This window comes from Canis aureus, chromosome 20 (genome assembly GCF_053574225.1).
Source record: "Canis aureus isolate CA01 chromosome 20, VMU_Caureus_v.1.0, whole genome shotgun sequence".
Classification (NCBI taxonomy): domain Eukaryota; kingdom Metazoa; phylum Chordata; class Mammalia; order Carnivora; family Canidae; genus Canis; species Canis aureus.
This window is the reverse complement of record NC_135630.1, coordinates 38,701,152-38,713,225: the sequence shown is the minus strand read 5'-3', so window position 1 is coordinate 38,713,225 and position 12,074 is coordinate 38,701,152. Positions and strand designations below refer to the sequence as shown.

The 12,074-nt window shown below is 45.9% G+C and overlaps 1 pseudogene; it reads right to left on the bottom strand.

Moving 5' to 3' along the window:
* Positions 1-2,066: 2,066 nt before the first annotated feature.
* LOC144291872 (sal-like protein 4 pseudogene) lies at positions 2,067-10,637 on the bottom strand (annotated as a pseudogene).
* Positions 10,638-12,074: the final 1,437 nt, after the last annotated feature.

The window sequence follows — 12,074 nt, the reverse complement described above, 5'->3', positions numbered from 1 at the left end:
AATAAATAAAATCTTTAAAAAAAAAAAAAAAAAAAAGATCAGTGGTTGATAAACTACAGCCTGTGTGCCAACCACACATTTGTGTAAGTAAAGTTTTACTGGAACAAGCCATGCCCATTCATTTACATATTGTATATGGCTGCTTTCTAATGTTAATAAATAATAGTATGAGTCGGTACTATGAGCAGCTGCAAATTGTAGATGATTTAACCCAGCCAGTTTAAGAAAAGAAAAAGCAAAAGAAAAAAAGTTATTGTTTATTTATGCTGAAAAGTCTATAGGTAAAATTAAGTTAATTTGGGGGTGTAGCACAGAGCTCCAGTATCATGGACTGAATAACTGTTACCCCCATAAATGTTTTCTTTTTTTTGGCGGGGGGAGAAAGAAACATCCAAAATTTATTCTCCAACAAGACAGACAGCATCAGCAGGTAAAAACTTACAGGGGTTTCTCTCCACAGATCAAACATTCACATGGGCATGATTTGCTTAACAGGGAGAAGGGCTCTGGTGTGTTCTCTGTAACAATATCCACTTTACAGTGTAAACAGGTACTAGCATTGTGTTCTCAACTTACAATTCCAGAAGGAAAGGCACAATGTGGCAAAAAAAAATTTTGGATCCTAAAGTCAGTTGAAATAACACAGACCAACTTTTGTTAACAGTCTTGATCTACTTTTCCACAAAGAAGGAGATTCTCCACTCGGAAATTAAGGTCTTTCTTTCTCCTTCCTTATTCAACCATCAGAGCGTGTTTCATCATTACATATACAAAAAGGGGGCGGGGGGGTAAAAAAAAAAAAAAAAGAATCATGAAAATTATCTCCAACGTCCAGCTGCTCCCACCACACATCAACTCAGGTTTAAGACAGGGCGTCAGAACACTTCGGCGGTCATAACATAGGAAAACAGACATTATGGCTACAAAAATTAAAAAATAAATGAGGTAGATAAATTAAAGCTTTCACACCCATGACTTGCCGGTTCGAACATCGTAGCCTTCATGCAATACTCAAGAACAATCTTCATACTAACTTGGCATAAGCTGCACCAAAGGACATTTTTTTGTACAAAGTAGTATGTGAACCTATAAGAAATATGCCCTTTCCGTGAGTTTCTTCAAGAAGGAAAACCCAGGTCTTTTTCAAGTAGGCACTGGCGAACCTAATTAAGTCACCTGAGGGTCCCTGCTTAGGTGCCTAGCCCTCCTGGTGGCTCAGGAAGGAGGCATCTGGAAAGCGTAGGGAGTACATTGGCACACTTGGGGCTCCTAATGAACTCTAATAAGCAGCAACACACATTGACTCCCTAAGGACTAAACCAGTCCATTTGAGGGTATGCTACCTAAGGTCCCAAGGCTGAATGAAGAATTTTGTAATTCTACAACCTTAGTTTAAATTAAAAAAAAAAAAAAAAAAAAGTACATTGAGGGGAAAAAAAAAGAAAAAGGAAGGATGGGTACAGGGATTGGGGGGGGGGGGGGGGTCATACAAAACAGGTCCCTAAACAGATGCCAGATCTCGTCCACCTACCTGCATACAGTCACCAGGGAAGTATACAGTATCCCCTCCCCCAATTCCTCAATTAGGCTAACAGTTGTCTTGTCCATTGTAGTTCAGTAAGTTCCAACTTGAAATAGGAGGATGGTCTTTGGAAATAGTTACTCTCGGTTGTACAAAGGTTTTATGTATACAGTTTGTTGCAAGTAACAAAGCTACTTTGCAAGACCCGCTTCTTTCCAAAATTAAAGAAAAAAAATTCTAGTCTGTATATATTTTAGGGTTTTTTTTTCTTTTTCAATTTTCTTTTTTCAATTTCTTTTCTCTTTTTTAATTTTTTTTATTTTTTCAATTTTTTCAATTTTTTTTTTTTTTTTTGCAAAGCAGTATTAACAACATCAACATCTGATTGTAGGACTCGCCTGAGGTTGTGATCACAACTGTAAACATCATTTGCACATCAGTAAGCAAAACAGGAGATGGGTTCTTTTAACAAGGAAAAAAAAAAAGAAAAGAAAAGTAGAGTTCTAGAGGTCATTCTGCCTGCATTTCTCCCTGGACAAAGAGCTTAGCTGACTGCAATCTTATTTTCTTTGAGGAAGTGAGGGAATTGGTGTTTGGGGACGCTGTGGGCAGCACCTGGTTTTTCCACTTCAGCACTGATGGCAGGCTGGGGGCCATTCATCTCGGACATAGTGGCGGTGCTCACAGTGGAGCTGGCCCCCAGGCTGACTGGGAGGGTAGGACTCCCCCCACTCTGGATCACAGAGAGAGAGCTCATGGTCTTCATGGCCAGACCTCCGTTGAGCACGGTGGTGTACTGGGTCCACACCACAGGGCCCATGGTCACCGCAGGGGCCAGGATTTCCTCTGGAAACATCTCAGGGACTCTCCTGCCATCAGCTCCTAGCAGAGCCCTGCTGTCCTCGCTGGCCAGCTTCCCCCCACGGGGGCGGTAATGCATCTTGAGGGAGCTCTGGCAGCTCAAGACCCGGTGACAAGTGAGACATTTGTTGGGGTCGGTGGTGGCCTTGTCCATGTTCTCCACCAGCCGCTTTAATTTTAGGGTCTGTGACCCTGGCTCGGGGGTCCCCCTCTCTTGGAAGCCACCAACCCTTGGGGAAGTGTGGTTTGCCGGCCCCCCCCCCCCCCCAGACAGTAGGGATCCGTCCTCACTTTCAGGGGAAGGCCCAGGCTGCAGGTGGTTGGGCAGCGGGCGCCCAGGAGGTCCTTGAGGTTAGTCCCTGAAGAGAGATTCTGAGGTAGCCCTAGACGGGGGTCCCTCTTACAAGGACAGGTTTGCGGGCAGCCCCGGTGGCGCAGCGGTTTAGCACCGCCTTCAGCCCAGGGCGTGATCCTGGAGACCCAGGATCGAGTCCCAGGTCAGGCTCCCTGCATGGAGCCTGCTTCTACCTCTGCCTGTGTCTCTGCCTCTCTCTCTTTGTGTCTCATGAATAAATAAATAAAATATTTAAAAATAAAACCAAAAAAAAAAAAAAAAGGACAGGTTTGCTGTCTAAAGAGAGACTCGATTCATGTATGGGGACGGGTACAGAGAGTGCATAGGGAAAGCCATTGCCTGCCGTCATTTTGCCGTGCAACTCGGCAAAGAGCTGGGGGTTGGCCTTCACCTGGGGATGTCATGAAAGTGCACCTTGAGGTTGCCCTTGGTGGTGAACCGGTGGCCACAGACAGAGCACAGAAGGGTCTCTCTCCGGTATGGGAGCGGAGGTGGATCTACAGGGAGCTATGGGTCCCAAAACCCTTGCTACAGTACTTACACTTGTGCTTGCAGAGGACGGCCTCGTCTTTGGGTTTGGCCTCCACCGGGGACATGTTGGGTGGCTTCCCCTTCCCTTTCCTGGACGGGTCTAACGCCACCCTTTCTCAGGTGGAGAAAGGGCTCTGGAAGAGCACAGAGCCTGGGGCCTGAGGTAGCAAAGCACCGGGAAGGCGCGACATGACGTTGGGCAGCAAGCACCCTGGTCCCCTCGGGCTCCAGGGCGAAGGGCGCCCGCCCCGGGAGCTGGCGGTGGAAGGGGTGTTTGGTGAGGCAGCTGGGCTGGTTTCAGGGCGTCCAGAGACAGGCCCTGGCTGCCGGCTTTCTGGCTGAGCAGGGCCACGGCCGCGGAAACCGCTGGGACCTGCGGCTGCCCAGGGTCTTGAGGGTGTCGGCAGCCACGCCCCCGAGTGGAGGGCGTGCGAGGCCCACGTGCTCCCCTGCGCGCCGATGTGCTGGGCGAGCTGGGTCTGCTGCAGCTGCTGCTGCGGCGCAGGATCTGCTCCAGGCCCCACGGGGGCTGCTGGCGCTGGGCGCTGCGCGGCTCACCGGCACCTTGGTGCCCCAGGGTGACCTTGGTGTTGGCCACTTTGCCTTTGGGTAAGTAGCTTATGGCCTGGGACTCGGTCGGCAGAGCGGTCTCCGCCTTCAGGTACACGACAGACTGGGCGCCCGGCTTCTCCTTCAGCTCCCGAGCCGCCGCCGCCCTCCCCGGGACCCTCCGCAGCGCCTGGGCTGTGCTGGGGGCGGGGGGTGCTGAGCGCGGCCGCCGGCCCCTCGCTGTCGCTCCTGGTGAGCACCGCTGGGGTTTAGTGCAATTTTTCTTATGTTCTAAGAACTCCGAGAAGCTGAAGAACTCTGCCCAGCATTGCTCACAGATGCGAGCCTCCACCCGACGAGTCCTCTCTGCAGTCACTCCATCCCTGTTGGCTTCACTGCCGGTCCCGGGGTGGTTCATTGGAGCCCCCGGCTCCCCCGCTGCCCGCGCCGCTGCGGCCGCATCTGCAAACTCCGGGGCGGGGGCTGCGGGGGCTGCTCGCCCGGGTCCTCCTCCGAGTTGATGTGCTGGGGTTTGCACTGCTTGCGCCTCGACGGGGTGCGAGCATCGGGCGCCTGGAGAGCCTCAGTTATTTGCCCACTCCGCCACAAATTCTGTTACCCCCATAAATGTTAAATGTGTTGAAACCCTATGCTCAGGACACCTGGGTGGCTCAGGGGTTGAGCGTCTGCTTTTGGCTCAGGTTGTGATGATCCCGAGGTCCTGGGATCAAGTCCTACATTGGGCTTCCTGCAGGGAGCCTGCTTCTCCTCTGCCTGTGTCTCTGCCCCTCTCTCGGTGTCTCTCATGACTAAATAAATAAAATCTTTAATAAAATAAAATAAAACAAAACCCTGTGCTCTAATATGTTGGTAAAAGAGGCAGGACCGTTGGGGGGTAATTAGGATTTACTGAGGACATGAGAGTGGAAACCTAAGGAGGATCAGTGCTCTTGTGAAAGTCAGGAGAGAGTTTGCTCCCTCTCTGCTCTCTAACAGGTACAGATACAATAATATGATCGTCTACAAGCCATGAAGCAATTTCTCATCAGACACTGGATCTGCCAGCACTTTGATCTTTGACTTCTCAGCCTCCAGAGCTATGAGAAATAAATGTGTGTTGTTTAAGCCACCTAGTCTAGGGTAATTTGTTATAGCAGCCCAAGCAGACTAAGATAGCTGATAATACCATCAGAAATCAGCTTTCAACTCAGTGTTCTCTTTGATGGCTTTATCCTCAAGATCCTCAGGATCAGGCCCAGCATCCTATATTCCCATTGATATGATATGAAGTACAAAGAAAGAGAGAGATTTTGTTTCCCATAATACTGTACATGCAATCTTTGAGGAGGGCCTTACTGAACCCAATAGACCTGACTTGGATCTTGGACCTATTCCTGAACTAGTCATGACAGCCAGAAAGAATGCACTGACTGACTAGCTTACATCATGTGATACATGCTGTCATCCAGAGTGGTCGCATTTCCTCAAAGCACATGGGCTGACAATGGAGGATCAGGGCACACTTGCCACACACACACACACACACACACACAAAAAGAACATTTATGTTGGGCATAAAAGTCACACACCTTTTCCATAACCATATAATCATCTTTCAGGCCAGCGGAAAGTTTCTTTGAAACTTTGGAATTGCATAAAATGTACCATGGATAGTCACTGAGAAAAAAATTACTTGAAGGAACATAATTACTAGAGAAAGTAAGGAATATGGAAAGTTAAAATGATATTAGTACTACACACTAACATTTGAAGTTCATGATGACTTTTTTATGAGGGCCAATGGTAGGTCAACGAAATGACAAAGCTTTTTTATTATCTTAATCATTTTAAGGTCAGGAGGGATTTGGAAGTGAGGTTATTGAAGAAAATTAAACATTCCATGGTGAATTTATCTCCTTCACACTTTCATCTCAAGAATACTTGTCCCTGCTCATTGCTGCTAAGAGGTCTTGCCATGTTTAGAAGGCACAGATTCTAAGTAAGACGGTGAGGAAGCCCCAGAGGAACAGGAAATTTTTGGTCTTCTGGGGAAGATTTTACCCAGAATCCAGATGATCCCGAGAGCAATTCCATATATCAGTCATGGAGATAAACAGCAGCCCACATACCCAGGATATAGGTAAGTAGCTCCCCCTGCTTCCTAATAACCTATGCTCAAGACCAGTGGCTTTTAGGAGTTCCTGGGTGACTCAGGCAGTTGAGCATCAGCCTCCGGCTTGGGTTGTGATTTTGGAATCTTAGGATGAAGCCTCCATCTTGGGCTCTCTGCTCAGTGGGGAGCCTATGTGTCCCTCTCCCTCTGCCCCCTACCACCTTTTGTGCTCGTTCTTGTGCTCTCTTTCTCTCTCTCAAATAAATAAAATCTTTAAAAAACACCAGTGGATTTTACCACTGTATCAACAATCAGAAGCTTTGAAATCCCCTTGCAGAAGAAGAAAAAATTTAGAAACATTCCATTTTTATTTGTTTATATCTAGGGATACTCCATAAAATTATAATCTATTCCTAAACTCTACTTTTCCATGGAAATCATTCTATGCAGGAGAAAGGAAAAGGCAAGCAAGGGGCTCACATTCTTAGGTTTTTCATTGGAGCTTTGCATATGTAGGCTTTGGGGGTTCACACAACCACCCTGAGATGTGTATTATCATATTCATCTTACAGATGAGGTAAGTAACTTGCCCGCAGACTCAGCCAGCAGTGAGTAGTGCTTTAAGCCCATATCCATCTGATTTCAAAGTTTATATTTCCCTATAGTAGTATACTGCCTCTCAAAGTTCTTTTCCCTACAAATAAGAAAAGAGAGCCATTGAAATGACTCTGTTGTCTTGGTTCCCTTTCTTTTTAAGCAGAGTAGCCAACAGCCTTTTTAATGCATTTCTTCCACTACCAATGGGAAGAGGCTAAGCAGGAGGTTAAAATTGTCCTTTCAAAAAAGATAGGTGCAAAGAAAATGGTATTGTGAAGTGGCAACAGAAGAGGGAAGGGACTGGAGACACCAAAGCTCTAGTGTGGGCACTCTCCCTTCCTGGCTGTATGTCTTTAATCAAGCTAGCTGTCTCCTGTGGTTCACCTTCCCCATCTATAAGATGAGGATGATAATAATACTTACATCACAAGATTATTGAGGGGGAATAGTGAACCACCATGTAACAATTTAGAGCAGTGCCCACACGTAGTCAGTTCCCAGTAAATGTTAACTTCCATTAACTCTCCTCTTTGGCCTCACTTGGTACAACCCACAAGGCTCTCAGCCCCTCCACAACCACCAACCCTGTTGGAAGAATGTAGTATCTTGATGTACTTTAATTAGTTACTGATTTGTTGGCATTTGTGGTCGGTGTTCTCTGCCCAGATGTCTTTTAGGCCCATCTGTTAGCTCAGCAGTTCTCAAATTTGAGGGTATATTGAATCAGCTGGAGGGCATGTTAAATCAGACTGCTGCATCCCACTCCCAGAGTCTCTGACTCAGTAGGTCTAGAGTGGGGCCTGGAAATTTGCATCTCCAACAAGTTCCCAAATTGTTGGCCGAGGAAGAATACTTGAGATTCACAGTAATGGACACATTTTTTAACATAAGTCCGCTTAGCTGGACTATATAAGACCTGTAATGCAGTGAAACACTAGTAATGAAAAGGGAGAATGACTAAACCCAAAATTGGCTCCACAGGCTTCTGCCTTCAAAGGAGGGGGCTGGGAGGAGTGTCATAAACCACTTCAGTGAGAGCTAAAATCTCTCCACTGCTTCTTTTCCCTTTCAGCAGACACTGCTAGGGAGGGGGAAAGGCAGAGGCCATTGTCATGGTCCACTAAGCCACAAAACACTTTTGTGAGACCTTGGATGTGCAAGGAGACCTGGAGGTGATCTGAGTGCTTTGAGCTTTTTATTGCTGTTCCTTAATGGGAAGGGGATAGAAGTAGAAGAGGGAAGGAAAATAAACAGAGTGAAACCAGAAGAAGGAGTGAGAAGTACCACTGAGCAACATGTAGGAAGCTGGAACTTGGGTTGGTAAAGATGGTGAAGGGCTTACAAAGAATATTGTTCAATTTTAGGTTGTTTGCATTTTTATGTATTTTATATATTTTATCAGTCCTTTCTATCTGCCAAGTCTTCATGAAAGTCAGCACCATGCAGAGGCCTTGTGGTGGGGATGCAGGAAAGAGGTGATAAAGCAAGCGCAGAGACTGATACTGTAGCTCAGATGATGCATTTTGAAACACGACAGCATGTCGGGACAGCAGCGCTCTCTGAACTGAGTGACTTAGAACAGAGGCTCACAGCGAGAGGTGTGACCAGCAGAAATACAAGCCACTCCCTCAGCAGAAATATAAGCCACCCCTTCCCAGAAACCCTGGAGAGATTGGGAATGACTCAGACTTCCTACTGAATTTGGCATGGGATCAGAAGCAGCTTCATTTATATCTCAGTGGTCAGGGGACCTCAAGGGACATCTGGTAAATACCAAACTGCTCTAAGTAGTTTGCAGCACAAGAAGAGTTTGGGTTTCTAGGTTGGGAACCATTAGATAGTTCTTGATGGCTCCTCCTTTCTGCATCACCTTTCACAGGTGGCCCAAGAAACATGGAGGTTCCTGGCTCAGTACACTGTTAACACTCTTTAAAATATGGCTCACATGCAGAAGTTTGGCAGTCCTCATGCTTCTAGAAGAAATACCATCTACATCTTTCCAGTGTGACTTAGCAGCTCTGGGGAATGAAAGTACAAGTTTCTAAGTAATAAAGACAGAGCAAAACACTATTTGGGAAAGGGACATTAATTGTTGGCAGTTAAAAAGTAATGAGTAATTCATAGTGGCTTTCTGCTCTGATTTACATGGTAACCTTTTTTCTCCTCCACAATAAAATTCACAAACAACAGAAACATCTGTTTATGGGTCTCCTGTCTCCCATCTGCATTCATTAGGCATCTGGGTGGGGGTGTCAGAAACTTCTAACTCATCAATGCCTCCCCTGACAACATCTGATTCCAGTTCCCTTGTTACACCCAGAGGGGCCCCTTCCAAAGCTGTAACTAAAACCAGTTTCCTTGGATGGCTTTCAAGTACTAATAATATACCCCATTTGCAGATGGAATCATCCTGGTGGTGAATGGGAAGCCAGCGAGGTCCTGGAAATATCCCCCAAGGTCTACATCTTCCTCCCTGCCAAGTATGCATGCCCAAGGGCATGGGGAAGGGAGCTTTAGGTAAGGCCTTCACACCTGGGATCCAAGGGTATCAGGTCCCTAAAGATGTGAAAGTGACAGAAGGAGAGGTTTTTATGATGCACCACAAAATACAATAAAGTCCCATCAGACAGTCACTTAAAGAGAACATTATCTCCTCTTGGATGGTTGCTATCACTTCTCCTCACTCCGTGGAGGCTGTTTCGACACCGTGCCCTATCATCATGCCTTAATGTCAAATTACTGAGGCAGTAAGTCCATAAAAGGAGTGTGTGGAGTCATGTGACTGAGCTGAAAATTTCGGAAGAAGAGCACACAATTGTATATTAAGGGAGAAAATATCTAGAACTTAAATACTCATCTCTGCTGCATTTTCTTTTGCCTTTTGAGAGTTTAATAACATATTTCTTTTCTACCCTCTGTCTAAAGATGTAAGGTTTTGGTGGCAGATGTTAGTAGCAAATGCCCTTAGTAACAGTTGGGTTGCCACTGTCTGCTTGTCCCTTCCAGACCCTACCTACAGTCCTCTTGCTACCTCCACCTCCTCCTTGGCCATTTTCCCTAATGCGACTACCCCTGAAACTGAAAGGTGCTGGACTTCAGAGTAGACAGTTTCCCGTGCAAAGCTGGAGCTACACGTGAGCTTGTTAAAGCTTGGCCCAAACAGGAGGTTTGAGCTAGATGATGCCAGTAGTGTTCCTTACCCAAGACTGGTCCCCTCCAGTCCTGCCTGAAAGTCTGAATGGCTGCTGTCACTACCCTCCTCAGTCTTACCCAATAAGGAGATGATATGGTTGAGAGATCACAGTATCAGAACCAAACAGGCCCTGGTCTCAAATCTGATTCTTATAAGCTGAATAGCTGAAGGGCCTTGGTTAGCTCACCCAACCTCTCTGAGCATCAGTTTCTTTTTTTTTTTTTTATGGGAATTCCACTTACCTTGTAGAGTCTGTACTTAGTAAGTACTCAGTAACACAAGTCTTCTTTTCTTTTGTGATTGTTGCTGTTTCTGTGCTGTTGAAATAAGAAAGGAGGAGGAATGGAGTCCCACAAATGAGAAACTATCTCTTTTTCCTTGGAGATTAAGCCACTGTCTTAGTGGCAGAGGAGGGGGAGGATCTTAAGCAGGCTCCACGCCCAGCATGGAGCCCGTTGCAGGGTTCAATCACACAACCCTGAAATCATGACCTGAGCCAAAATCAAGAGTCATTTGCTTAATCAACTGAACCACCCAGGCACCCCCACAAGAAACTATTTCTTGAGGACTTGCATTCTTGGAAGTAAGACTAGCACATTCTTTCACAAAGGAAAGAAATCCTTCCTGGTCTCTGCCAGGTCCAGATATCCCACTCTGCCCTCTGGAGTTAAGAAATATCTTAAGCTAGCCCTGAAAAGGCAGAGAAGCCTTTCCAATTCTGCCCAACCTGAAAATTTAGCAGTCATGGAAAAACACATTGGGAATTAATTAAAGACTACCAAATATACTTAAAGACCAATCAGAAACCTACCCGTATGGAATGCTCAGCAGAGATGATCTTCAGGACAATTTTTATTCTATGAAACCTTCCCAGCTCCTTCAAACCCCTGCTGAAAGGGAAGTGACAGCGGACCATCTCCTTGTAGCTGCAAGCTTATGAATAAATGGCCTCAGCTAATTGGGTCTCTGGCTTATTTTCGTCTTTGACAGCAGGGTAACTTACTAATTCACTGTAAGTCGTTAATGTGTCACCCCTGATTTGTTACCAAAGGGTAAATTTGGAAGGGGTAGATGTGTCACATATGCTTAGATAGGGACAGAACTGAGGCATGGAGAATGAGGTGCCTGGCAAACGTGCACTAGATATATGCTGGGTTTCTGAGGTGAAGTGGATGAAGCTCTTTAAAGAAAGAGACAAAATGCTAAAGACATCTTTACCTAAGTCATACTTATTTCCAACGATGGCACTAGAGGCCTGCTTTAGAAATAGTGTGATTATCAGTTAACTATGTCATCCATGGTCAGGTGTAGAGTATATAAACATGCTCCATTCGACTTGAGTACAAGGAAAGTCACCTTGCTTTATTTTTATGTTCAATTTAATTTGGTGAGACCCTTACCATCATGCAAATTCAGAAGTCCTAGGAAGAGAGGAATGGCTTACATAGACCAGAAAATTTGACGATCTATGTCATCACATCCCTAGCAGTTGCTGCTAAGATACTCAGTGTCCAAGTTAGCAAGACCTGTTTAGGAGGTGGGATGTCCCTGACCTGTACCAAGTGGGCCTTGGAATCTATTGCCAAGACTTCTAAGCAGATTCATTCTCCCTTGGCTTCGTACAGCCACCGTTCCATCCAGAGTGCTATAGAAAGGCAGGCCTTGGGCTTCCACGTCTCGTGGAGACCACTGCCCACTCCAGGGTAGCCACTGGAATTTCTAAGGAACAAGAGGGCCACAAGCCAGTGCCTGCCTCAATTCCTATTAATTCCTCTCCCCATCTGTTGGATGAGCTTCTAGCTCCCAGATAATATCTAGGTGGAGCCACACAGACAATTGGCCACCTTCATATAATGAAGCAAGGGGAAGAAACCTCTTTCAAGTTTCCTGAAGCCAGCTTCTCTGGGACCCTCATACAAATAAAGAAAATGTACCCCTTCCTCAAAACACATCATGTGTCGTCAGAAAATTTTCCATATTTGTTAGAACAAAACTCATATTGCCATCTGCCAGATTTTCTTATAGTAAGTACAAGAAGTCATGATGTATACAGTATATTAGAGCCCTTAAAGGAGATGTCTTTCTGCAGTGCACAACCCACACAACCTACAAGCCTTATTTACAACTTTCATTGGAGGCTCTGAAAGCAGAGAGCAAACTTGAAAAAAGTAGGATCCAAAAGAAAACCCAGCATAAAAGGATAAGGATGCTAAATATTCTTTTTTTTTAAGATTTTATTTATTTATTCATGACAGATGCACAGAGAGAGAGGCAGAGACACAGGCAGAGGGAGAAGCAGGCTCCATGCAGGGAGCCCAATGTGGGACTCGATCCCGGGACTCCAGGATCAAGC